The following is a 24,430-nucleotide window of genomic DNA, read 5'->3' as shown; positions in this document are numbered from 1 at the left end:
ACACTGTGTTAATCTGTCTGCTTCAAAAATATTTGAATAAAGATGCAAAATTAAAAAACAAGTGCTTACAAATCATTACAATGAATTGGACCAAAGATAAAACTGTATCAGTTCTCATCTCAATATGGAAGGATCTGTAGAAGTCTTTATTCTAGGTGAGAAATTAAGGTAATAAAATAAAAATGATACATCAAGAATTTGTTGATACATTGCTCCTCAGTTTTGATTATACTTCCAAAATCATAGGTACCATTTGAAAGACCCAGCCTACCAAATCCTTTTTATGCACAAACTTTCCTATTGGCTTAAATTTTAAGGTTAGCCATGCACTTTAGCCGTTAAGGTTAGCTGTGCTTTTAATTGTGCACCACAGAAGCCTCCTCTGGTGAGATGTTGTGCCCATGCTACCCTGAGAAAGCCTGGGGGAACCTAACAGTACTTTGGATCTCAAAGTATCTCCAGTCATCTCCTGTAATTACTCCTGTAATGTATTGTGAATTTACAGTACTTTGCACAGTGGATATACCTTTCATGTCTGATGAGGGCAGGTACTAAGTACCAGAAAGCTGAAGGATTTGTATCAAGAAAAAAAGTACTTGCACATCTGCACTTTACACTACTGAACAGCTAAAAATCCCTTACAAGATGGAGAAAACAATTATCTCCTGAGAGAGTGGCAGAGTAATCAATTGGCCTAAACTTCTGCTATTCAAGGGGAGCCTGAAAGGAGATACTAACATAGGTAGAATTTGAGATACTATCTCAAACCAGTGCTTTCTTAACAAAGAACACAGACCAGTAGTTCCACTATCACTTGAAAACTGTTTTGAAAAGAATTTAAGGACTTTGCTGCGGATTTAACATATAAATCACAAAGAACCAAATTACCACCAGAGCTCTATTTTCTAGCTGGGCCTAATGTAGAAGAACTGCAAAATACAGCAGAGAAATTATATACAGTAGATGGAAATATGCAAATGTATTGATTATGTGATTGGCATGTCCCTGCTGAAAATAATCAACATTATTGACTTTACTGAAGGTTCACAGTAGGCAATAAGGAAAAACAAATCTGTGTATGTGTGTATGTACATTTTTTTTGAAAAAAAATTATTTCTGTCTGTCTTGGAAGCTGTAACTTTGCATACTGGTAATGGAGTGCCTCAATTGGCTTATCTCTACCATTATTTCAGCAATGGAAAATAGAACAAATAGAGGTGCTGAAGGGTACACTGGATGAGTACTGAGATACAAAGCAAGGCAGCTGTCTCATTTATAATGCTGGGGAAAAATGAGGTAAAGTATCTTATTAAGCAAGTAATAGGGATATCATTTTCCTATTCCCCTATTTTATTTTGGTCCTTGTGCACTGTGAGAGCAAATGATCAGGAATTTGTAGCGATGTGATCATGCTTGGCTCCCTGCCTCCTCTGGCACATCCTGGTTCAGTGGAACTGATGCTGTTTTGTGCAGATTAGGTGGCAGCCGTTAAAATTCAGAAGCATTACCCCAACTGGATACACCTGGGAAATGTCCTAGGAAAACCAATTCTTCATTCACGCACAGATGAAGGTTCCCATGCACCTCATGCTCTCCCTTTCCCCAGGATCACCCAAGGATGTCCCTGCCTGTCCAGCCCTGCAGGACACACAGTCTGCTGCCACCTCAGCACATGGGATGTGCAGTCTCTTCCTTGGAACGCCGTGGAGAAGACTCAGAGGAACTTTTCTTTGCTAAACCATAATGATGCATGTGAGACACTGGCAGGCTTGTGGCCATCTGGGGACATGCCCACATCCTTGTTTCAGTTGGGATCGGGAGAATGTTTCTAAAGTGAATTTCCCAGTTACTGTGTTTGTTCCAGCTGCTAATAGGCACCTGTGGGGCCAAGCAGGAGCTTGGCTGGAATAATGTCGTCTCTCCACCACGCTGCTGGCACGGACTTTGGGCCCCCAACACAAGCTGTTTCCCCCGGCAGTGTTGCTCCTTTTGCTAATGTAGATGTTGCCTGACCGAATCCTGCTGACTTGATTGATTCTATTTAAATCAATGTGATTATTTGTATGAACAAAGTTGATAGAACTGGTCCTAAGTGGCATTTACTTCACCATGCTATTTGGCATATAAATCATCTTTTTGGGGCAGTGGTAACCATTTTGTTACCACTGTGAATATAAGGAAATCTGTTAAAGACAATAAAGAAAGTACATATTTGCAGTGAAACAGCTGATATTAGCACTTGACTGGTGTTATTTACATGTATAGAGTAGCCTTGCTCTGGAGGTAGTTTAAAGAGATTTTTCTGTCTTTTAAAGATCTGTGAAATAATCAAGTTCATTGTAATGCCTTTCTTCCAAAGATTCATATATATTGGTGTATTATACATTTGGTTATATAGTTTTAAATCTGCATATGGCTGTTTGTACCCAGTGATAAAATAGTCTTTTAGCTTTTTTAAATGGTTACAGTAAAATTCTGCATGATGTATATCACATCACAAGTAGAAATTTTCAGCTAGAAATATTGATGACATCTTGCCTATGGCAATAAACAGGTTTTAATAGTACAGTAAAGCATGTCCTTTCTTCTTAATAAATCTCCTACATTCATTAATCATGCAGATTATTTACAAAAAGCCTAACACAATGGAAAAGAAGAATAACTAATGCAATGGCTGTATTCCCAGGATCACATGAAATTCATTTTTACTAAGCTAGTTGAGCCTCTATAATCTCAAGGTGTTTATGAAATAATAGGGAGAAAGCTTTAGGTTAAGCATATTTAGTATAAAAGTAGTTGTTTAATTTGTTTCTTAAGATGAAATTCTCCTATTTTTGAGGGAAAATTGAAGTGCTTGATGATTTAAAGCCACAGACATCTTGTAGTAAGATATAAGAAGCCTTGTCAGATCACTAACAGAAACAGTCTTTATGATGATGAGATTTTTAGCTTTTAATTAAACATAATTTTTCAGCCTCTGTAACCTGTATCATCCTCACATGCCATATTTTATACATCACAGCAATTAGTGAAGCCTACAGGGCACATTTAGAAGAAGGTTTCCTGTCAGGAGCTGGTGGTGTAGTGACTCAGCAAGGCATCAGAAAGCTTTGCTTGTGCTAAAGCTTGTGCACTTTCAGGGGGCTGGACCTGTCAGATTAATACAAGGGGCTATTTTTGTAACATCCAAAAATGTCTGCTCTACATCAAAGTGCACTAGCTGCTTATTTTAGATGACAGCAACTCTTAGATTTGTCTTGAACAATGCAGTCTTTAGCACTTTTTTGGTATGTACTTCTCCAAAAAGAAAATTTCCTGTGAAGCATTTAGTTGAAGAAGGGCTTCCCATTTGAGATCATCAGAGACATTTCCATCCATTCCAGTAAATTAACAGCCCACACACCAAAGGTAAGAGGCAGTCATGGCATATTGGAGAGTACTCTGAGCATAAACATCTGGATTTATGCCCTGCTCTTCAAACTGGGGTTTGGTCCCAGACAGTGCGAAGGGGCTTGAAAAGAGGCTCCTCAGTTGGTCTGGATTTTTATTTACTTTGTTAATTTTTTACTCCCAGCAACTGAAATCTCACCCTCCTTCCTAGACACTCAGTTATTCCCATTCTTGAAACTAACTTGCCCGAAAGCTGCTCTTTTCCCTGTGGTCACTGATGCTGGACCACATGAATGTGGCATCTATAGGCTTCCACAAGCAGAGGGGCTGTGAGTTACTTTCCCTTGGCTGCTCTTAAATCTGCCCATGATGTTTGGAGACTTAGTCTGAGCATTTTGCCCTGACTCATGTCTCTTTCCTTGTGCCTGACCTAATGGTATCTTGACTACAGCAGTGTGAAGCAGTGGAAGATGTGAGGTCACAGATGTGTCCCCAAGGTCAGAATCAAGAACTTTTGGCAAGTTCTAGAGAGATAATGAAAATTACCTGTGAAACCAGGTAATTTCACCAAAGATGTCATCATTAACATTTGGCTTTCACAATGTGCCCTTTGTTTGTGTAAATCTCAGAAGGATATTGTCAAAGATATTGCTCTTAGCTCTAATGGCACAGTGAAGTGACTTAGGAAAGGTGAACCAGAGTCAACAAAGACACTGCAACTGGAGTGAGCTTTTCTGAGTCATGGCCTGACTCAGCTCTCCTTGCTCCTGCTGCTCCAATACCACTGGAGCTGCCCTCTCTGCTCCTTTTGGCTGTTATCTTTTTGTGGTCCCTCTCAGCTGCCCATCTCTGCTCACCAAAGCACTTACCAAAGTCCCTTGGCTGGCGTGTGCTCCTGTGTCTTGCTTGGCAAAATGTAGCTACAGCTACACTTTTCTAAATGGGGATGGATTAATTGTGTGCTTAAAAGCTTTGCTGGATGGAGACCTGTATTCTAGAGCCAGACCCACCTTCATTGCTAGAGCCTGCAAGGAGGAGGAGAAGATATTTTTCTCCTTCTCACATGCTGACTGGGAAAGGGGTGAGCAAGAGAAGGAGAGAGAGCCCTGACTTGGTTTCTGCAGTGCATTGCTGTCATCAGAGCACTGGGCAATGAGGCTCTGAGTACCTCCCAGAACCCAGAGCATCCTGGGGAGAATTAATAGCAAGGCTGAGCTGAAATGTAGTTCTGTCATATTTTTTAATAAAAACATTTGGAGAAAAGTTTTCTCCATTGACTTTTGAAAAAAGAAACCCCTAAAAACCCAACAATGATTTTTATGCAGGCAGTTATTAATAGTAAATATTAGATTTATACTAGAATATAATTTGTAGTTATATTAATACTTGCCCATATAAAAGGCATTTTGGGGTTTCTAGTAGGAAGTCAGTATTACTACTAATAATACTTTGATTTGAGTAGCTCTTTTGTCTGCAAACCACGTCAATGATTGTATGTAAGTCACACACTGCAGGGGTGCTGGAACCTCCCTTACTGAAGCTATTTAAAAGCATTGCATTGTGCCTGTTATTATAAGAACACAGCATTTAACATCTTATTAAAAATAAAAACCATTCTTCTTACTTGTTTTCCCAGCTGAAGGTTATTTCCACTGTTTTCTCAGAGAAGCAGCAAAGTTTGGACTTAATCTCTTTGAATGCACCTTCAATTTTCATCCCTTTTTATTATTACCATAAATCACTACAGTCAACAGGAATTTCAATACCTATATCTATGTTAGTTGGGTGAGGTCTCTTTTAGTTTCTTTCCCTTTTAGGTTGCTGCTTTTGTTTTGGGTCTCCCTAGACTCTCAGCACGACAGCATGAACTGAGGTTTCTGAGCATGGCAGCTGTAAGAATCAATGATTTTTTTTTTTTTTGGATCAGTAGCAGAAACAGAAAAAAAAAGAGGTTTCTGTCAGCCTTTTGAAAAGCAATTCTGAAAAAAAAATAATTTCAGATCAGCAAAATATGTGATTTGAGGGACATGGTATAAAAGTAGAGGAAAAAAAGCTTGGCATCACAAAGTGGAAGAATAAGGAATGGCAGCTATTCTTCCCTGACCTGGTGTTCAAAGGAAAAGACATTCACTGAGGTCAAAATCCATTCTTCTACACGCAGAGATTTGAGCCAAAGCCCTTCTTTTACTAGAGATGTTCTCTAGCTCCAGCCAGAGGTCACCTGAAATAAGATGTTCTCCAGCTCTCCTGCTGTGACTATTTTACTTTTCATTGCAGCTGTACAAATGCTCAGCAGTTAAGCAGAGCAGAGCACGTATTTGAGTGATTTTTCTGTCTGGTACAACCTATGGTTGAGACACAGCACCATCAGGTTTTAGCTTGGTGGCAAAGGCCAGTGAAGCCATTTACATTGAATTAGATCATATTGAAAGAACAGGTTTCAGCCCCATTCCCCAGAATGTCCTGGATGAGCAGCAGCTGCCCTGGAGCAGGGGTGTGGGGGCTCCTTTCTCCCAGGTGAGGGAGGGCTGGAACCACTATTGCTGAATTTGACACAAGTTCATAAAGAATTCCTACGATCCCAAATTGCATTTTTTAAATAATAAAATAATGAAAAATGCTGTTTCTAAATGCTGCTCACTCCTTCTGAGCATCAATCAATGCACATTGAAAATCCCACTTTCTGTGACAGTCCATGCATGTGATCTTTACCTGCACACATAGGACAGGTGCTGGCGGACCCTTGTGATTCACTCAGCGCAAGGAATGTGGTCAAGACAATAATGTGATCTCAACTAACTTCCTTCAGTTCCTGATCTCGCTGTCAGACAGCCCTAACCTGAAGGATCTGCACACTGATGGTACCTTACTAATCTCACTGGTTTAGATTCGAAAGTCCCAAGGTAGTATGCCAACTCTCTTGCACACATTATTATTTTTGTATCTAAATCTTCTTTAAATATTGGGCAGACTCCCTCTTCATAGCTGAGTAGTTATTTCAGTAAGTGTGGTGGTTGATTTACAGTTGGTACTGTGTGCACTTTCTGTAGTGAAGCATAAAATTGAAAAGCTTATGTCAAATTCATTCATACATGGACACGCTCAAGAACAAATTAATTTTAAAGCACTCACAGGGTGTATAATGTTTCTATGTCATGCTTTACAAATCTATAAAGTAATTTATAACATAAAACCTACTTTGGAAGAGAGCTGTAGTAGAACAGATAGCAGAGTGATTTCAATCTAAAATATCCCAGTGCTACACTCCCCCAGATATCTGCAATTCAGATCTGATGGGAACCATGAGTAATCAGTTTCTAAAGCAAAATTATTATACAAGAAAAGGCTCTCAGTGCAATGTCCTCTTGCAAAACTGGCTATTCTAGGACAAATTAGGTTTTCTAACCATCAGTATGCAGCACACTAGATAAGGTGTCAGATTCAGATTTCAAACCAGTATAAACTGGAAATCACAACCATGAAGGATCAAGATAAACTCTTAAAGATGCATATTGGATAAATCTCATATATAACTGTAATGCCAGGGCCCTTGTAATTAACATCAAGGAAGTTTTCACCCCACGAGAACAGATGCCTTCAAGCTGACACTACTGTTGTGGTTCTTCCCTTCTGGATGGCACAGCCCAAGGAGGGTACCTGTGCACAGGGTGAGTGTCTTCCCCATGCCATTTGAGAACAGGTTCTTTGAACATCCTTCCAGTGTTTTGTATTTTGGAGCACCACCTTATTCTTTCTGATTTTTTTCTCCAGCAGATTCTTTCTCCAGCAGAAGCTGGAGCTGCTAGCACTGTTTGACACCAGCCTCTTGCTGCATGAACCAAGGGACCCAGAAACCAAGAGAAGAGCACCCCTCTCTGATTACAGCCATGTTCCTTATCTGCTTGCAGCAGTGCCATGGCTGTAAATTCCCCCACACTGAGCACTTATCATTAGGAAGTGTGGTCAGCAATCATCAGAAACATTCAAAGACATGCAGCCACCCAAACTCAGCCCTGAGGTGAGCAGCTACAGCGGCCCTCAAATTGCAGGCTTGCATGGACAGGAATGAGTGCTGAGTCTAAAGAACTGGCAGAAGCCAGCTGTGTCACAGTTACTCCTGCTCCCTCCTTGCATTTTTTTCCAGTGGCATTGCTGCTCTCTGCAAGCAGCAACTTAATATATTAACAATACAAGGAGTAAAATGCACAACAATGACCGTGAACTGCTGGCGTGCTCCTCTTCCCACTATTCATCCTACTTGGCATGTGTGGTGCACCTGGGTAGCTGACTCTGTAATTTGGACACAAGTAGTGTGTTCCCTCATCTCCTTAGGAGAAACAGAGATATAATCAGAATTTAGAGTGGTTTCTAAAAGGTGCATATTTCAAAGGTAAAATTGCAACATAAAGCATTCAGAGAAACTATAGCCCAAGTACCACCTGTGTGCAGAAGGGGGAAGGAAAATATCATTCTTTGTAACAGGCAGTGGAGGCAGACAAAAGGGTCTAACTCAAAGCAGCTGTTCCTACTCCTTGCATCAGAGGGAGGAAGCCATAGTTGCAGTCCCCTCATGCAGTGAACTTTGAGATATTTATAAAAAGTGGAGCAGCTTCTATAGTGCAGGGCAATAAAGGTCACCTCAGCACAGCTGGGCTGGTAACCAGTCAGTACAGCACAGCCACAGTGATGTTGAAAGAAACCCTGGCTATGGAGCAATAGGACCATCCTTCAACACAGACACGCAGGCTGGGGGCCACTGTGGAGCTGGGTGGGGGGATGGTCACAGAGGATGGAAGGGTTGAGCCTAGCTCTTGCCTTCTGCTAAATGCTGGGACCCGGTTTCTCAAAAATTCCTAATGACATTGGGTGCATTAAACTTCTCAGCACAGGAATTGGTTTTGTTGGACATTTTCTTCCCGATAGTCAGTTCAAATCAGGTCCCCCAAAAGTCCCTTTGAAAAGATCAACCATTGCCAGTCCAGTGTTCTGCATTCCTCCTCACAGCCACCACATTGCTGACAGACTGGGGAGGAAGAAAAGTTCTTATTCCAGTAGGAAAGGCTGAAAAAGTATTTTTACTTTAAGTAAAAATACTATTATTAGTCTGAAATTCTGCTATTAAAGAGGAAGATTGCAAAGGAACCCAAAGAAAAATTGCATCCAGCTCAGTGGGAATGCCTTAGCTATGGACTTCATCTATTTCTTTGCAGCAAGCCAGTTTGTTCTGCAACCTTAACAACTGCTTTAAACAAAAGGATTCCTAAAATATGCTTTATCATCAGAAGGCAATGGCTGGCAGCCAGAAAGCACAAGGAGCAGTGGGGTGCTGCAGGAGCCCTGCCCCAGCCCCACGACAGCCACTGCCCCGGTGCAGTGCGGGGGCAGCTGCGTGAGTGCCGGGCTGGGAGCTGTGCCATTTGCTGAGTGCTTTGCACACTCCTGTTTGCAGTCAATAATGAAGACCTGCAATGTTAATAATTTGCACTGGAATGTTCTGTGACTTCTTTCTGCCTCAGGTTGCACTTTTTTCTTCAAAGTTTCAGCACAGCAGTTCAGCAGTTTTGAGAACCTGTATCATTGTCTAAGGAGTTCCTGATTCCAAGAGGAGACAAAATTCATCAGCTTTCCTGTGGCTGTCAGAGTAATGCTGAAATATTAAATAAATGGTATTTGGATTGAGTTTTTTTGATTTTGATTGTGAAAATCAGTCATAAAATCCTTGACAATTAGATATCAGTGAAGACCTATCCCATCATTCCTTTGCAGATGCAGAGTTCTCTGGGGTGTTAGATCCACAAAGTGGTGATAGTGTAAAGCCATGATGCTGTAACACCCACCTTTCAGGGATCCAACCCTCCTAGAGCAGTCACAAAGCAGGATGTATGTAGGGAGCTTGCAGCTTGAGGAGAGAGATAGGTTTCTAAGCTTGGGATCCAGGAAAGCCAATATAATACAGAAAGACTGTCTGTGAGAGAAAACATAGAGGCCAGGAGGCATTTGAAATGAAATGCTGCTGAGCTCCGCATGGAACACAGAGGAAATGCTCAGCTTTCCTGGTTGGTGGAGAGCTTCTACTCAAGAGCATATCTATGGACCCCTGCTGTTTCCTACTCTTGTATTCCAGGAAGACAGTTATTGTTTGACCTCCCTTCTACTCTATTAAATCTTTTCAGGTGGCTGTCATGATGAAAAGTCTGCTGAGACTGCCCTGGACACCTCTGCAATGCCAGGAGGGGATGAAGTCTTGATCTTGTCTGTGGTGGGTATTCATTCCTAGCCAAGATTGTCTTCTTTGACAATGTGCTGTCTAAGATTTTGGGTAGCAGGGAACACTTCCCAGAGATCACCAAGTCTCCTGTCCAGGCCCAAATAAAAATCTCCTACAGGTAGGTCCTCTCTCTGGGTGGACAAAAGAGTTATTGAGTAAATGCCTGTATAAATGCCAGAAAAATACTGATTAACAAATTACATTTGTTTCTCTTAAACACTGCCGTCACTTTCTCAATGAATTGATGTGAAAGGGTTTCTCTCTTGAACTGACTTTGTAACTGTGCTGCTAAGGAGGCAGGTAGGGTGTCAGGGTAAATAAACTTGTGTGGGGCTCTTGGAGATTATGGCTGGAGGTTGCCTCCAGCTGCCAAACTAATACAGTGAGAGTGAAGCCTGCAGTGTAGACAAACATTCTGCTACCACCCCAGATTTCAAGTTAGCTTACATAAAATGTGGACTTATGCAATTTATGTGCAATATAAAGGACTTTCTAAGGTGTTTGACTTGATATTCCAGGGCATAACATGAGCACTATGTAGGCTTAATAAAGCACATAGGAAACAAAAATGAAGAACTGCTTTCCCTGAGCATCATTTGGCAATAAGCCATCATCATTAAACACAGGGTATCTAGTAGGGATGTACAGAGATTGTTCCCAGACGTAAAACTGCTCATCAGCAGTGCAGATGCTACATTGGATCGTGGCTGATAAAATCTGCAGCTTGCACAAGAATCAATGTTATGTTTAAAAGATGGAGAGGACGCAGCGATATGCGACTTGTTGCTTGGTCAGACAAATCCAGTGCTTTTAAGTACAGCCAAATAGAGAGTTATACTCCACAGAAAAAGAAATACTAGCTGCTCTAGTAAAGTGTTGTTTTTTCTCTAAAGGCTTTAAAGGCCAAAAGTCCTCTAATAACTCAGAAGGCTAATGAGACCTTGACTGGCTAAACAGAGGATGCTGAGATGGAGGCAGGAGCTGAGGCTAACAATGCTATCTGTGGTCTTAGTATCCACCGAGGATGCTGAAAAACTGGGAAAGAACCAGAGAAGAACTGCAAAAGGGGGCCAAGGCCTACAGAAAGCACCTAATGGGGAGAAAGAGGTTTAGAAAGCACTCTCTGTCTAGCTTATCAAAAAGATTGAAAAGTCTTGATTACAGAGAATAACTCTTCATGGAGGCAAATGAGCTCTTTATTTTGGTGGAAAAGGATGAATGCTTAAAAGCTGAAGCCAAATATATCTGGAGTGGAAATTAGGCAAAACATGTTAATAATGAGCGTTTAAAACAATCTGCTGAGAGAAGACAAGGAGTCTGCAGTGCTTGATGAAGATGTCTCAATGCTTTTCTAAGAGACAATTTTCTTGAATACATGCTACCTTTCAGTCCATCCCAACAAGAGCACAAATGGGTGATATTTTAAGAGTGGTGATAAAATCCAGTTGTCCTTTCCAGTGTCGAGCTCTGGGACCCTGCATGAGGTATCTGGAGGCACACAGGAGTGTACATGCCAGCTGAGGTTTTGCAGGGAGAAGAGGCTCTTTCTCCCCTCCCAGCAGGATAGTCATGTCAAGAACCAGCATTGGCATTCAATCCTAAAGCCTGGCTTGCTGTGTTTACCAAAATGCCTTGCAGAAAAATGAACCCCTTGCTTGTCTGTCCTCATTGAAGCTATTCCCAGAGCAGAGGAACAGCAGGGCATTGCAGGGGTGACCACATCAGCTCCCACCTGTCCCGGGCAGGATGGGTGGCTCAGGGCACTGAGCCAGGCTGGCACAGCTCCAGTGGGTGCTGCCTTCATCTGGGGGATCATTCAAGAGAACAACTTGTGTTCTCATTCTGGGAGAGTTTTCTACCTGAAACTCAATACTTTACTAAAATAAATATCCTTGCTCCGTTTTCTCTCTCTCTTCATCTTCCGGAGATAAACAATTATTTTTTCCCCAGTGGAGCACCAACACCCTTCAAATGCCTATTAGAGAGTTTCACCCTCACTTGGTTGGTGAGGTCACCCGTGCAAGCCCTGTGCATCAGTCCTGTAGCCTGGACTAGAGATGCTGTGCTGTGGCTCTGCCTTTGCACCCAGCAAATGGTTCCCAGTATGTTTAGAATATTCAGTAGATGATGAGATTGAACTAAACAGGGCTAAAAGGCTCAAAAGAAGGTGGGTATGATTTCACCTGTAGGAAAACAATAATCCCCACCTTCTTTGAAGCTTATTGTAGCTACTTTTTATTCCTTTAAGTTGTCAGTCTCATGGTAAGAAGCTGGCAAAAATTAACTCCCACGCTTGGCTTTGCAACAGGAAAGTGAGTGCGTCATGCAATGATGTTTCAGGCTTTCATCAATTTATCTTTGACAAAATACAGCTCTTTAGAGAGAGATCAAGGCTGGAAAAAAAAAAGATGATACTGACATTCTATCCTAGTACTTCTGGACTTTTTTAGCATGGAGAGTCCTTTACTCAGCATTTAAAGAAATTGTCAAATCTTCATATACTTACTATAGAAGAGTGAAAGTCTGAACAGTGGTAGCAGTGGTGGAGCAGCCCAGGGAGACAAAAGATATGGGGACTGAGCCTGAAGGTGCAGTGCCTTGTGTTAACACAGATCCCATGTCTGGGACCCTTGAGTATTCAGCCCTTAGAGGGAGTAACTTTCCTCCAGCTTCTGAATGATTCCCAAACAGGAATATCCATTGACAAGTGGCAGATCATCACTGCTCTGCAGGCAATTGCCTGGTCGCATGGTGACACAGTAAGGAATTTAAGATCCTGCTCTTTTCCCAGCCCATGCTCATTCCAGCAGGACTTCACACATATTTTCTTCCCGTGACTTTCTAGGGAAAGCAGTTGAGTTACAGGGGACAAAGCTGTTTCTTGAGAAATGTAACTCCTTAATGTGTGGTTAAGGACAGAAATATTTCCTGATTTATTTGTTTGTTTGTTTTTAAGGATGTAGAGAGGGGTAATAAACAGGAAAATTAATGCACCAGTGATGCGTTTTCGGAAGGATGAAGAATGAGTTATTTAATGGAAAATTGAAAGATGTGATTGCACTCTGTCATGAGCATCTACAAGTTTGGCCATGGTATAAACCCTTGACTTTTTTAGAATTGCCCTAACTAAATAGTCAGAAGGGAGGTGCAAATTAGACACAAAGCCCACATTCACAGTCTTGTGAATTAAAAGCATCGAATTCTGACTTGTAGAGGTAAACATTTAAATCAGCTGATTTAACAACTATTAAAAAATACCTTGCTAACTTGAAAAATAAAGAAATCAAGAAAGACATCAGGATAAAATATTTGGAATTGCCAAAGACAAGTGAAGAAGTGGAAATTAATGACAATTACAAGAAAAAACAAACCCAAATCCCAAAGGTTTTCTCAGAAAAGTACCTTCTAGAGCAACCACCCACAGTAAAGTAGAGGAAAGAAGAACTTATGAAGACATTAATCAAAGTATGAGTGGAAAGAAAATTAGATGCTTCAGGGCACAAAGATGCAGGAAGCATATCTGTGGCAATAAGGGATGATGGAAATCATACAGAGGGAAATATAACAAAGTATACATGAGGAGAGGATGCAAGCATGGCAGAACACCTACTCTGACAATACAGTCTTTTGCTCTCACTAAAAGCAAAAATCAATAAATTCTGTGTAGGAAGAAAAGCTTATTAAATCATTGACTGTCCAAGTAGATATTCCTGTTGGCAAACACATTGCTCTGTGTGATGGATGGACACCAGGGTCAAGAGGTTGTCCACTGAAGTGATCAGGCTTCATAAAATCCAGTTTTGCAAACAGTTGGGGCAGCAGAGGCTCAGTGCAGTTACTGCTGTGGAGTGACTTCCATGTGCTGCAACACTGCAAGCTCCTTTTTGGATCAGTGAGGGTTTCAATGGAGGAACAAGTGGAGGCACTTTCACAGCTCTGGCCCTGGGCATGCTTCTCGTGTGCCTGCCCATGGCTGGGCACGCTGCAGTGCCTGCCCCCGGAGCAACCACGGGGCTCAGCTCTGAATCACCAGCACTGTGGCTCTCTCCCTCCCCCTGTTTGCCCAACATAGAACCTGGTGGTACACGTGGGATGAAACCATAACACGGTAATTCCTTGTGTGGAGACATGCCCTACCCCATCATCAGCAAAGGACTCCTGAACTCTGGATCATAAGGGTTTAGCTTGGAGAGGACCTTCAAAGATCACCTAGCTTAAGCCTAGTGCTGTGGGCAGGGGCACCAAGCAGCTGAAGGCCACCCTACCTTTGGCACATACCAAAGCAACAATGAAATGCCTCCTTTGAAGCTACCCTGTGTTTCTCCCACTGTCTGGCAGCAAACTGTAGCTTGGTCCAATTTTAGCTCTCTCTGTTGGCTATTTATATTACTGGTGGGTCTTTCATCTATTAGCATCAGCCCATTTCTTCCTTACGTCCCCTGCCCCATCCCTACACCCCCTCACCCTCAGCGTTACTGACCCCTTTGTGCAAGGTGAAACACACCGAGCTCACTCAGTCACCTGTTGAGAGAGAGAGAGGGGCAAAGGAAAGAAGCTTTCAAGGGAGAGCATTGGACTGTAAACTTCAGGAATGTGCATTTCATCCATAACTGTGCAGCTGAGCAGACAAACCTGGGGCACAAAGAAACCATGGTCCTACAGGACCAGGTCGCAAACGCAGTGCCCAGTCTCCTTTCTTCTGTGGCACCTTCTTCTGTCCCGAGGTGACAGGACTGTACTCTAAGGGAGCTCAAACATGTTTCCATGTACACCTCAGGGCCCTGTGCACAGTGGGCTGGATTTTGGTGAAGATATGAGATCTGGAGATGACAGCCACAGAAATGTCACAGGCCCTTCCATAGTTCCCCTCCTCCTCTGAGTTTCCTCCTCCTCCAGTAAGACTTCTGTTCCATCCAATGCAAAGCATTTGCACTTCATTAAGTTCTTCTTCCTGTAAATGATGCCTCATTAGGACTTTCTTTTTGGATTAGGGATTTCTTTAATTTCTAAGCATACTAATTATGTTTTTCTTATGGAGGGAAGATGGGCATGACCTGGAGCTCAGGAATGCTCATTTTAGACCTGTGTGGAAGCAGCCTTTGAGGGCAGGCTGCAAGTGTCCATCAATCCCCACAACCCTAACACTGTGTGTTTACTGCTGTGGACTGGGATCTACCCAATTTGACCTTGATGAGCCAACTGTTTTTCTGGCTTTTTTTAGAGTTTCAGGCTGGAGAAAGTACAAAGTGGGTTTTTTCCTTTTCCTGGAATACAAAGTGCTGCATCAGGCTAGTGAACACTCGGGGCTACTTCTGCTTCAATTCAGTCTGAGGAATGACAGGGGATTGAAATATGCACTGGCTCTTGGGTTATAAAAAATTTATTTTGAGATGTTTTCTCCATCCCAAATTCACAACAAGAAAATCTTGTTGTTTGTTTCTTGCAAATTGTGGAGAATTTTTATTTTCTCCTGAATGCTAACATATGAGAATAGAATCAGAATTATTATGTACATTAAGAATAGAATACACACATAAAGATAACCTTGAGGTGTCTAAACTTTCTGCATATTCTTCTAGATTGCTGATAGCTTTTGTATGTGAATATATTAAAAACAAGGAAAAAAAGAATAAAATTGAAATGTAAATATTTTTGTCTGGAAAAGAAAAATTAATTGTATCAATAAATCAGTCACGATTTCCAAACACTCTTTGTTTGCCACCATCAATAATAATCTATCTGCAAGGAATGAATTTCTGACCTTAAGTAACTAACTTGCTGTCCAACCTTACAGTAGCTGACACTATTCAAATAAGTTAGAGCTTAGCAGAACTTTTTCTTCCTCAAGTTATAATTTTTTCTTTTAATAGAAAGTAAAGCCTGATCTTATTTTACTGTGCTCAGATAGCATCATCCCCTTGATATTATGTTTATTTAGCAGGATAAATGAAAGTTTTAATTTTCTTTCTTCTGGAAAAAATGTATTTGCAGACAAGAGAAAATCAAAAATGCTTATAACATGGTTGGCAGGAAACAATGATGAGAAAAAAATGTTTCCGCTTACTATTTTTTAATTTCTTTTGCCTTTTTGGCCATGTTTAGAAGCCATGCTGTCTATGATCCATGTGTGTGACACACTCATGGAACCCTGAAAACCCATGAAAAGCAGAAGCTCAGCAGTGGGCTGTCTCCTCTGTCAGGCAGCCTTGACAGTGTGAGCTGTTTGATGTCATGATTTCTTGCTCAAGTACTCAATTTCTGCGGGAGGATTCAAACACCTGTGGCTTGTGACAAGAGCCACATACTGAGAAAACACATCACATGCAGTGGAGTTCCTAGGAACCTTGTCTGAGGTAACCTGCAGAAACCAAACCAAGGGCCAGACATGCAGTTAAGGAACTTATGTTCCAAATTTAGTTATGCAACCAAGGTGCACAAAATTATTCTGCAAGTTACTCAGATACCAGAAATTTTGAGATCATCTGTGCCCTGACACAGGTTAAATCAACTACAGCTGTATTGAACTGCTTCCATTAGTAGGTCAAATAGATAATGGGGGCATTTTCTATGGGATTCAATTGATGTGATGCCAAGGAGGAAGTTTGCCTGGTAAAGTTACAGGAGGCATAACCATTTAGACTTCTCTCTGGTCTAGTTATGGAATATTTAATAAATGGCATGTTCTAACTATTGAAGAAATTTTACTGGGGTTCTCAGGAACTAAAAAGGGCATTAATCTGGTTTTAATGCAATCAGTGCAATCCCACAGATGGAACGTGTCTGGCTGCAGCCTGGTGTAATCACTGCCACCTATGCAGAATGAAGAACTACAGTAGGCCAGTGGAGAAAGAAGTTCTTCAGAAATTTTCTTTGCAGCAATGAAATTTCTTTGCACTGTATGAAAAATAGTTTGAACTATCAATCCCAGAATGACAGATTAATCTAATTTGGGGGGAAAAGCAGAACTGACACTGATGAATGAACGGCAGCAGGAGGGGCTGAGAGCAGCCATGGAGCAGGTGTTAATCCTATTGCTGCATCCAAGAAAGGACCTCATCCTCCAGCTCTGATGACTCAGCAGAGGGCAGATATTTAAGGAAAGATCCAACTCTGTTTACTTAAAAAAATTCCTGTGGGAACTTATTCTGCACGAGGGATGCAGGACAGAGCCCTTGGTTATGGCTGCAAGGAGTTACAGCTCCCATGCTGTAACTCTTCTGCCCCTGGAAAACCTCACAGCAAACAGGAATCCCCAGACAAAGTGCTACATTTCTCATTTGAAGACCTGCCAGTTGAAACTTCTTCTTTCAATTTTCCTTGGAGCAATATATTATCAGAGGTATTCGATGCCTAGTTTAACTTGGTTTCCATATGCCATTATGTGTATGAAATGTCTTTCTTTCAGTGAGGCAGATCTTGCTCTTTGGCTTAATTTCCAATTAATTGCCACATTTGTTTTTCCAAATCCAGGCCAGCCTGCTAAACATACTTAATAATTTACAGTTTTCAATGCCTATTGGCCTTACCTGAAAGGCTAACTTTTTTCTTCAGCTCATTGTGAGCCCTGTAGGGGAAAAGACTGAAAACTGCAAAGGTCAAGAGGAGTTTCAGATTAAGGCTGATGTTGTGCTGCTATTTGAGTAAACAAAGGTAAATTCCAGCAGGAGGGATGAATTTACATCACATACAGTGTGTATTGACTGTGGTGAGGAAGAGCTGAAATGGAAATCTTTTCCCATTTTGAGGCGGGCTGAGCAGGAGTGATGTGAGAGAATGTGGAGGAAGATTTACCAGAGGGTGCTGGGATGGGTAATGAACAGCAGAGACAGGAACAGCAGGAAAACACCCATTAGCAGAGATTACTGCAGCACACAGAGCCTTTGCACACCCTGCCAGAGCAGGTTTTCTGCTGGCACCCGGGTAATGTCTATAGCAGTGCATGAAAACAGACCATGCTCTCCTCTCTAGTCCTGAGGGCAAGAGGCACAGCATGGCAGCACCTATCCTTGCCTCCCCAGCCTTGCCTTAACTGTGGGCCCCTAACGTGCATCTCAGGAAGGACAGGTTGGCTCCACGCTCTGCCCTGCCCTGACAAGTGCTGACTGCATCTTCCTCGTTACGAGAGCTTGGGTACCTCACGTGTGTCAGCACCTATGCACAGGTGTCTCCAGGGTGTCAGTCCCACCTGAACTGTGCTAGTGGCTGTCGTTGGCCACACTGTTGCAGAAGAGACAGCCTGGGGATGAAAGGCAAAGCCAAATAAAGAGATGTCTATGTCACAGCTACATGATAAAGTGGCTGCAGCTTGTAATCAAGGATACACGAGGATAGCTGCAGCCTATTTGCTACTTAGTGAGGCTTGCAGCAGTAGTAGGTGCGATGATGTAGGCATCATTCATCTGTAGTTTCCAGCCTCCAAATGCATTTATTTATGGATACATTTAGCCTGTGCTACCCCTTCTCTATTGCCGTGCCTTTACAAGCTAGCCTGAAGCTAACTCTGGACCTTCTGCATGGAGTTTGCTTGCATCTCTGCTTAGATCAAACAGGGAGAGAAGCAGAGCTGACCCTGCTGGATGTGTGAAGTGTTGGCCAAGAGGGATAGAGATGTGATGAGTCTGATGGTGTGATGTGCCTGAAACCAGTGTATGGGCTCCATGTCTATACCATATCAGATGCTGCTGTCTCAGCCTTGCCTGAACTTGCAGGGGATGTACCTTAGTCACTCTGAGAAAAATTCAGAGTAACTTCTGAAGCTTATTAAAATGTAATTGAACACTGAGAAAAGAGAAGGAAAAAGGAGCAGCTTTTTGAACAGAGCAGTCCTGCTGTTCAGGAAAGCAAAAAGTAAGGCCCAGAATGGAGTGGGACATGCATACAGGGAAACACTGACACAGATATTTTAAAATAACCATATGGAATGAATGGAGAATGAAACTACAAAATGAACCACAAACAGAACAAATTTACATGAAGCTGAACTAAACCATGGAAGTTAGCTCACTATCTTTATCTTGTGTGAAGGTTTTATTGTGCCTTTAGGATAAAAAGGAGCTTGAAAGGATTATATATCTCATGAAACACATCTGCTGAGCTTCTAATGGTTATGCTGTAGGTAGAAGACATAGCTTATCAAAGCCTAAATAATGTTCTCATTTTCATGTATAAACAGGAGCCATAAAGTCTGGGAGTGGGATTTCCCAAAGCAGGCTCACGCCAGAAAAATACCTACTTATTCACTCTTGACAGGACTGGGAACTTATGACTAATTCTACATCAGTTATGCTGCTGATCTGCCATTAATCTATACACAAATCCTGTCAGTGCATTAAAACCCCTTACTGCATAGACAGAAATAAAGCCAGATACAGACAAACCAAATAATTTATTATTTTCTATGCCTTGTGATCATAATGAGACTGTTCCTTAGCAAGGTTTAGCATAAATGAGCTGGTCTAAACCCCTTTCATTCTGGAAGTGTCTCAGGGCTTCCCAGGTGAGTTTAGTGCTTACAGAAAATATTCCTTTGAAAGTCTTGAAAAATTAAGTCTTTGTTTCCAAAGAGCAGAAGCACATCCAGTAAAACAGATTTCTCTACAATTTCCCACCAATAGGCTGCCTGATGTCCTCTGGAAAATGGGATTTTCCATAGGAGATGCAGCTGTGCCTATTGTTACCAGAAGAATGTCCTTGTGTCTTCCTAAGGCCCTCCACAATTGAGCAAGGTGTCAGCCGTGGTCCTGTTGGGCACCCAGACTCAGGAGGACAGAGAGGATGCACGTGCACACCTGTGCTCCTGCTCTGCTGTGTCTGACAGCTCCAGCATCCTGCCCTGCTCAGCCTGACTGCCCCCCAGCTCAGCCTGTCTCTCCCCCACTATCCCTGGTGGCACCAAACCTCACAGGCTGGCTGTTTTCTGCCCAGGTCTCTTAGCACAGCCCTGCTCTGTACCTCCCCTGCTCCCTGTACATGTTCACAACATTCCTACTTGTTTCCAGCCAACGACAGACAGGGCTGGATTCCATCCAGTGAATCAGCAGCGTGACTCACCATTAACAACCATCTTTCCCAGGTCCTCAAAGCACCAGCACCAGATCTTGGCCATAAATCTTTAGCTGTAGAGCAACCATGCTAGAAGGTGTTATGAAATTCTGCTCCAGGTACCTGGAACAGTTATTTTTAATGGTTATTTTTAACATTTACCTGTGATATTCCACATTCCCATTCATCTGACAGTGAAAGAGCACCAAGGTGTTTCTCACAAGACCCAGTAGGGTGTCTTCCCTGCTGGATCTTACTTGGGTCTTACTCTTACTTGGCTTTGCTTGCTACCCCTTGATGGTTTTTTTGTTAGTCAATTGCCTCAGTGGGTTTAAAAATAATTTAATTTATCCAAATCCATTCACAACATTTCTGTAATGGTTTTTAATTGTGTAATTAGTGTAAAGACATATAATCATGTAATTAGGCTGTGTAATTACAACATGTAATAATATTGTAGTGCAGTTATGCACCTTTTTTAAACACAGGGGAAGAAAACCCAACATGCATATAACTCCAAAATCATAACTGTGAGTCCCAGAGTGCCTGTAAATATTTTCTTACATATATTCTTGTGCAATCATTGAAGTTTAAATACGGGGATACATGCTGTTATAAGACTGCCAGGGAGACACCAATTATTTTTGGAAATCAACTCCATTAAATTGTGTGGTGTCAACATGAAATAGTTGTGCACAGGTGGGCATGTCTAAAGGCAGGTATTAAAGAAAGACAAGGGAATTTAGCTGAAGATGTGGTTATAAAGCACACTTAATTCTTTCATGGATGCCCTTATTGCAAAGAATAATGGTGCTTTCATCATGTAGCCTGAGTCTCCTTTTTTTCATGGTGGAATTGGGTGCAGGACTGATCCTGCTCTTGCTTCAGACCAGTGAAAAAGCTCTCAGTGGCTTTGGCACAGTAGACTCGCCCCACAGCATGAAAGGCTCTAGGGATTCATGTACCTATGGAAAATTGGTGCCTTATTCTGTTGCCCCCTGCCCCTGCTCTGGCAAAATCAGCCTTTGTAATGGTCTTGGATTCAAGCACTTTTCTACAACAGAGCAATGTATCTCAAAAAGAAAGAGTTTGTTGGTGTTAAGTTTCATCAGCTCCCAAGTGGACTAGACAATCTGTTCCATCATGCTGGGAAGTGTTTTATAATTCACAGATTTAAAGTGCAGTGGGATTAATTGTTAGTAATTACTGACTCGCTTTGAGGAGTTCAGGTGAATGTCTCCAACGTTCATCTACATTTTGCTCATTTTAAGAAAAGGATGGTAAATCCCCAAACGACGCAGATGTTGCAGGTTTCTGTACATGACATCCTTCACCCCCTGCTGCGAAAACAATGCTGTACCTGTCACTGGTTTTGTACAGAATTAATGAACAGTTTGAAAAACATATCACATCTTCAGGAGTTGATGGACATGTTAATAATGTCTTATTTAGTTTTTGTGGAAGCATGACCCAGTTTCATTCACACACTGGCATTGCAGTTAACTACAGCGAATGCAACATTTAATGCAAATGGGAGCCAATCCTGGAAGGTTTCTGTGCACTTATCTGAATGGAAAACCCCTTCTAATGTCAGATGGAATAGCATAGCTGGCTCATACTTGCTTTACAATATGTACTGATCACGTCAGGATGCACCAGTCTTTCCAAATGGTCTGAGAAACTTTCAGGTCAGAAAGCAGCCACGTCAACCTTATTGCCACACACCACCATTGGTTGTGTGACTCTCCCTGCTCCCACTCCCTCCCAAACATGCCATGTGTCGTGCAGTAACAGCCTGGGTGTCCCTGGAGCTGCGGGACACTTCTGTGATCTGATGACTACCACTACAGGAATTTATTCACTTTTTTTTTTTTTTTTGCTCTATGAGCTCTGACATGCAGCTCAGCAGCCATGAGGAGGAGGATGGAGTCTGCAGCCAGGAGCAGAGGCTTGAGGAGAGGAAGGAATCTGGACCTCCTTCATTCGGTGGTGATGAGCTTTTAGATCAGCTGCTATACAACACATATCATTAGCAGAGTACCCAAACCACCCTATTGTGCCACAACACAGTAATTGCTAATGGAGACTATATATTCCAATGGAGACTAAAAGTGTGTATAAAAGATAAGTAGACTTAAATAAATCCTTATTCTAGTTCAGTTACTACAATGAAAATCTAATTTTGTCTCTCTCCTGTTAAGAAAAAGTTGCTTCCTCTCTCTTCAAAATGAAAATAATAGTGGTTCAGACCAAAAGCCATACTGCAATGTATTAAAAATAGTAAGTTTCTAAGAATTTAATATTTTTTGTAATTTCATGTGGTGTGTTTTTCTTCTTCCTGATCAAATATCTGAAACTTTTGGCAAAAGGAGAAAAAGAAAAATTAAAGATTTCTTACTAACATGATGAACAGAAAAAGTCTGCATTATGTGCAACTATTTTGGTTGGTCTTTCTCTTTCTTGGAATTTGCTGCATGTTAAATGATCAATGATATGAATGCTTGTAGCAAACAGACAGAGATATCAAAGCAATGGCATGAGTTTTATTTATGTGTATCTTGGTGAATACTTCTTACTGCTGATCTCCAGCAGCTCAGCCAGAACAGTTGCTACAGCAGCTGAAGTTTCTCATGGCAATCACTCAACATGCAGTCCTGCTCAACCTGCTGATGGATGAGACACATTTTCCCTGTGCTGTACAGATTCAGGGGTTGCTGCTTGCATAAGTGAAAAAGCAAAAGCCCTGAGCTGACCAGAGTGCAGACATAAATGAGAACATGGCAGTAATGAGCTCCAGCCATCAGCCCTGGGTGGATGCTGCCTGGCAGACAGACGCACGGCAGCCTCCTGCTGAGCCTCTCAGCATCACGAGGGACAGGTGCCACCTTGTCCCCACCAGCACCGCCATCCTCCCATCACACCCTGACCTGCTTGCTGTATATAGACACACTTCACCCCCGTGTTTGCCAGAGGAACACCGGGTAATTTGGGATTTATAGCCATGCTCTGCAGACATGGTAGCTGCAATTCTTGGTCTTGTCCTTCCAAGCAAGACAAGATTTGTGCTGTTCCCTCTTTGGCTGTCTCTTAGGTTGTTTGAACAAAACTGCACATCCTTTCAACTTCCTCAGTTTGATCAGAGTTATTTCTAACTTTTTTTTTTTTACAGTAATATACACTTTTATTGTATCTATTTCAAGAGCAGTTCCAACCATTTCAGAAGTGTTAGCTGAGAAATCCTTACAGAAGATGCTGGAGGCAAGCAAATAATGCTGATGCCTCTGCAGAACAAGCAGGAAACTGTGGCATGGAGCAGTGAAGTGCTTTGTAAGTCACACAGAACTGGAAATAGCCTTTTGACTGCCCACTCCTCCTCCTCTAGCCTCAAGGCAAGGACTGGTTCCAGCCTCCTCCTGTTCTGCTTTTTGGGTGCTTTTGAGCAAATACAGTGCTCATTTTGAATCCAGCCAAGTGTAGTTATTTCAGCAGTGAATTCCTTTTCCTTTCCTGACCCTAACTGTATTTATTTTGATTGCAGAGAGCTAGACAAGCTCTCCACAAGGCAGACTGGGCAGTGATGCTAGGGGACACTTGTGTTTGTTCATCACAAAGTACCACAACTCTGAGGTCCCTGTGCAGCTGCCTATGTTTGAAAAGGGGGATACAGCTGTGACAGGGGGCTAATTATCCACTCAAGCCCACAAATCATGTATGTCAACAGGGTTTCATAGCTCAACCAGTGCTGCAATAATGTAGCTACGAGACTGTGAAGATCTGAGCCAGGCTCTATCCTGCGTAGGCTACTGTGAGCTTTGGGATCTGTGCACTGTGTTACACTGAGTGATATACACATGGCCAAAGATAAAAATATTCAAAATGCTCCTTTCCAAATGGAAATAGGGAGTTATTAAAAGAATAAGGGAAATGTCTATGCAGGCGAGAGACTGTATGGGAAAGGATGGATGTTCAATGGAAGATGCATTCTGAACCAGCTTCTCCTGTGCGTTTGGCCCTTTGGTTGCCCTGTTGTCCATTGAGTTGCACCGGGACAGGTTTGTATTGGATATTAGGAAATATTTATTCATGGAAAAGGTTGTCAAGCGCTGGAACAGTCTGCTCAGGGAAGTGGTTGAATCACCATCCCTGAAGGTATTTAAAAAATGTTTAGATGTGACACTTGGAAACACGGTGTAATGGTGGATTTGGCAGTGCTGGGTTAACGGCTGGACTTGGTTCTAGAGGTCTCTTCCAACCTAAAGAATTCTGCTGTTCTGTGCTCCTATGTAACAGCATTTCAGCAGTATCTGGAGGAAACAACACGCAGGAATTGGAATGCAGACACCAAACCAGCAGCTCAAAGCACTTTCACTTGGCACAAGGTGCTGTGCAGATATAGCTGAGTCCTCAACCCAGGATGGCTGTGTCAGCTCCAAGCTGTGCTGATGCACAAGGCATCTGGAGCTGGTGCTGGTACGGAGCCACGCTGCTGCAGCTGCCTCCAGGCCTGAAACAGGCCATGCTCCTCAGAGCCAGCAACTCCAAACCCCACCATGGTGCCACAGTGCTGCTGCTCCTCCTTCCTTCCCAAGCCCAGGGAGTCATGTGCCTGGAAGAATACACTGCTGCAGGCCAAGTTTAGATGTACCAATGCTCTTCTAAAGCTGTCTCAGCATGTACAGCAATTGAATTAAGGACACTTTTCCCTTGGGTAACAATAACTTTGCATTCTGC

At 42.3% G+C, this 24,430-nt stretch overlaps 1 protein-coding gene across 3 annotated transcripts in view; it reads right to left on the bottom strand.

Annotated features, from left to right (window-relative positions):
- Nucleotides 1–24,430, bottom strand: part of LHFPL3 (LHFPL tetraspan subfamily member 3) — a 234,217-nt gene that overhangs the window by 35,839 nt on the left and 173,948 nt on the right. The window lies entirely within an intron of this gene.

Source organism: Anomalospiza imberbis, chromosome 5 (assembly GCF_031753505.1).
Source record: "Anomalospiza imberbis isolate Cuckoo-Finch-1a 21T00152 chromosome 5, ASM3175350v1, whole genome shotgun sequence".
In the NCBI taxonomy this organism is placed as follows: domain Eukaryota; kingdom Metazoa; phylum Chordata; class Aves; order Passeriformes; family Viduidae; genus Anomalospiza; species Anomalospiza imberbis.
The sequence above is the reverse complement of the archived record's forward strand: the minus strand, read 5'-3'. Positions and strand labels throughout refer to the sequence as shown.